Raw genomic sequence first — 4,401 nt, 5'->3', positions numbered from 1 at the left:
CCCCCCCCGCGCCCTGCTCCCCAACTCACTCACTCCTGCTTCCTGGCCCTGGCATTCTCCTGTACTGGGGCATATGATCTTCGCAATACCAAGGACCTTTCCTCCCATTGATGGCCAGCTAGGCCATCCTCTGCTACATATGCAAATAGAGACACAGCTCTGGAGGGTACTGGTTATTCATATTGTTGTTCCTCCTGTGGGGTTGCAGACTCCTTTAGCTCCTTAGGTACTTTATCAAGCTCTTTCATTAGGGGCCCTGTGTTCCATCCAATAGATGACTGTGAGCATCCACTTCTGTATTTGCTAGGCATTGGCATAGCCTCACAAGAAAGAGCTATATCAGGGCCCTGTCAGCAAAATCTTTCTGTTTGTCCCTGGACCAATACCATGCAGTTGTTTTGTTTTGTTTTGTTTTGTTTTGTTTTGGTTTGGTTTGGTTTGGTTTGGTTTGGTTTGGTTTTATCACAATTGCTCTGTAGTACAGCTTTAGGTCAGGCATGGTGATTCCACCAGAGATTCTTTTATCATTGAGAAGAGTTTTTGCTATCCTAGGTTTTTTGTTATTCAAGATGAATTTGCAAATTGTCCTTTCTAATTTGTTGAAGAATTGAGTTGGAATTTTGATGGGGATTGCATTGAATCTGTAGATTTCTTTTAGCAAGATAGCCATTTTTGCTTTATTGATCCTGCCAACCCATGAGTATGGAAGATCTTTCCATCCTCTGAGATCTTCTTTGGTTTCTTTCTTCAGAGACTTGAAGTTCTTATACAGATCTTTCACTTCTTTAGTTAGAATCATACCAAGGTATTTTATATTATTTGTGACTATTGTGAAGGGTGTTGTTTCCCTAATTTCTTTCTCAGCCTATTTATCCTTTGGGTAGACAAAGGCCACTGATTTGTTTGAATTGATTTTATATTCAGCTACTTCACTGAAGCTGTTTATCATGTTGAGGAGTTCTCTGGTGAAATGTTATTTTATTCTTATTTTTTATTTTTTTGGTTTTTTGAGACCGGGTTTCTCTGCATAGCCCTGGCTGTCCTGGAACTCACTTTGTAGACCAGGCTGGCCTCGAACTAAGAAATCTGCCTGCCTATGCCTTCCAAGTGCTGGGGTTAAAGGCATGTGCCACCACCACCTGGTTTGTTTGTTTGTTTGTAGGTTGGTTTTTCAGAGACAGGGTTTCTCTGTGTAACTCTGGCTGTCCTGGAACACACTCTGTAGACCAGGCTGGCCTCAAATTTAGAAATCTGCCTGCCTCTGCCTCCCAAGTGCTGGGATTAAAGGCGTGTGCCACCACGTCCAGTGACTGCTTCTATTTCTTTAGGGGATATGGGACTGTTTAGGTCATTAATCTGATCCTGATTTAACTTTGGTACCTGATAATTGTCTAGAAATTTGTCCATTTCATCTAGGTTTTCCAGTTTTGTTGAGTATAGCCTTTTGTAGTAGGATCTGATGATGTTTTGTTTTTCCTCAGGTTCTGTTGCTATGTCTCCTGTTTCATATCTGATTTTGTTAATTTAGGTACTGTCCCTGGGCCCCCTTGTGAGTCTGGCTAAGGTTTTATCTATCTGGTTGATTTTCTCAAAGAACCAGCTCCTGGTTTAACCAAACCAACCCTGTGTTTGAGTATTTTCTGCTGTCTACTCCTCTTGTGTGAATTCGCTTGCTTTTGTTCTAGAGCTTTTAGGTATGTTGTCAAGCTGCTAGTGTATGCTCTCTCCAGTTTTTTTGGAGGCACTCAGAGATATGAGTTTTCCTCTTAGGACTGCTTTCATTATATCACATAAGTTTGGGGATGTTGTGGCTTCATTGTCATTACACTCCAAAAAAGTCTTTCATTTCTTTCTGTATTTCTTCTTTGACCAAGGTATCATTGAGTAGAGTGTTCTTCAGCTTCCACTTGAATGTTGGCTTTCTATTATTTATATTGTTATTGAAGATTGGCCTTAATCCGTGGTGATCTGATAGGATGCATGGGATAATTTCATTATTTTTGTATCTGTTGAGGCCTGTTTTGTGATCAATTATATGGTCAGTTTTGGAGAAGGTGCCATGAGGTGCTGAGAAGAAGGTATATCCTTTTGTTTTAGGATAAAATGTTCTGTAGATATCTGTTAAATCTATTTGTTTCATAACTTCTGTAGATTTCAATGTGTCTCCTTTTAGTTTCTGTTACCAGGATCTGTCCACTGATGAGAGTGGGGTGCTGAAGTCTTCCACTGTTATTATGTGAAGTGCACTGGCAATGTGTGCTTTGAGCTTTACTATAGTTTCTTTCTTCTTTCCTCTCTTTCTTTCTTTCTTTCTTTCTTTTCTTTTCTTTTTTTTTTTTTTGTTTTGTTGAGACAGGGTTTCTCTGTATAGTCCTGGCTGTCTTGGAACTCACTCTGTCGTCCAGGCTGGCCTCGAACTCAGAAATCCACCTGCCTCTGCCTCCCAACTGCTGGGACTAAAGGTGTGCACCACCACTGCCCGGCTACTATAGTTTCTTTAATGTGGATGCCCTTGCATTTGGAGCATAGATATTCAGAATTGAGAGTTCATCTTGGAAGATTTTACCTTTGATGTTTATAAAGTACCCCTAATTGTCTCTTTTGATAACTTTGGCTTGGAAGTCAATTTTATTCTATATTAGAATGGTTACTCCAGCTTGTTTCTTCAGATTTACTTGGGAAATTGTTTTTCAGCCTTTTACTCTGAGGTACTGTCTGTCTTTTTCCCTGAGGTAGGTTTCCTGCAAGCAACAAAAAGTTGGGTCCTGTTTATGTAGCCAGTCTGTTAGCCTTTTTATTTGGGAATTGAGTCCATTGATATTAAGAGTTATTAAGGAAAAGTAATTTTTGTTTGTTTGTTTTTTGAGACAGGGTTTCTCTGTGTAGCCCTGGCTGTCCTGGAACTCACTCTGTAGACCAGGTTGGCCTCGAACTCAGAAATCCGCCTGCCTCTGCCTCCCGAGTGCTGGGATTAAAGGCGTGCACCACCACGCCCGGCGGAAAAGTACTTTTTGCTTCCTGTTATTTTTGTGGGTAGAGTTGGAATTCTGTTCTTGCAGCTGTCTTCAATTAGGTTTGTTGAAGGTGTTTTCCCTTTATTATCCTTTGAAGGGCTGGATTCGTGGAAAGATACTGTGTGAATTTGGTTTTGTCAGGGAATACTTTGGTTTCTCCTGCTGTGGTAATTGGGAGTTTTGCTGGGTATGGTAGTCTGGGCTGGCATTTGTGTTCTCTTAGGGTCTGTATAATATCTGTCCAGGATCTTCTGGCTTTCATAGTTTCTGGTGAAAAGTCTGGTGTAATTCTGATAGGCCTGCCTTTATATGTTACTTGACCTTTTTTCCTTACTCCTTTTAATATTCTATCTTTATTTAGTGCATTTGTTGTTCTGATTATTATGTGTCAGGAGGAATTTCTTTTCTGGTCCATTCTATTTGGATTTCTGTAGGCTTCTTGTATGTTCATGGGCATCTCTTTCTTTGGGTATGGGAAGTTTTCTTCTATAATTTTGTTGAAGACATTTACTGGCCCTTTAAGTTATAAATCTTCATCCTCATCCATACTATTATCCTTAGGTTTGGTCTTCTCATTGTGTCCTGGATTTTCTGGATGTTTTGGGTTAGAATCTTTTTGCAATTTGCATTTTCTTTGATTTTTGTGCCCATGTTCTCTATGGAATCTTCTGCACCTGAGATTCTCTTCCATCTCTTGTATTCTGTTGCTGATGCTCACATCTATGGATTCCTGATTTCTTTCCTAGGGTTTCCAACTCCAGAGTTGTCTCCCTTTGTGTTTTCTTTATTGTTTCTACTTCCATTTTTAGATCTTTGATGGTTTTGTTCCATTCCATCACCTGTTTGGTTTTGTTTTCCTGTAATTCTTTAAGGGATTTTTGTGTTTCTCTTTAAGATCTTCTACCTGTTTAGCAGTGCTTTCCTGTAATTCCTTGAGGTATTTTTGTGCTTCCTCTTTAAGGGCTTCTACCTTTTTAGCGAGTTATCCTTTATTTCTTTAAGTGAGTTATTAATGCCCTTCTTAAAATTCTCTACTAGCATCATGAGATATGATTTTAAATCTGAATCTTGCTCTTCCGGTGTGTTGGGGTATCCAGGACTGGCTGTGGTGGGAGTACTGGGTTCTGTTGATGCTTAGTGGTCTTGATTTCTGTTAGTAAGATTCTTTCATTTGCCTTTTGCCATCTGGTAATCTCCGGTGGTTGATGTTCTAGCTGTCTCTGGCTGGAGCTTGTTCCTCCTGTGATTCTTTAGCCTCTGTCAGCACTCCTGGGAGACCAACTCTCTCCTGAGTCCCAGTGGTCAGAGCACACTCTGCAGGCAAGCTCTCCTCTTGCAGGGAAGGTGCACACAAATCTGGAGCTCAGATCCAACTCCTGAGTCCTGG

Source organism: Mus caroli, chromosome 1 (genome assembly GCF_900094665.2).
Source record: "Mus caroli chromosome 1, CAROLI_EIJ_v1.1, whole genome shotgun sequence".
Taxonomy (NCBI): domain Eukaryota; kingdom Metazoa; phylum Chordata; class Mammalia; order Rodentia; family Muridae; genus Mus; species Mus caroli.
The sequence above is the reverse complement of the archived record's forward strand: the minus strand, read 5'-3'. Positions refer to the sequence as shown.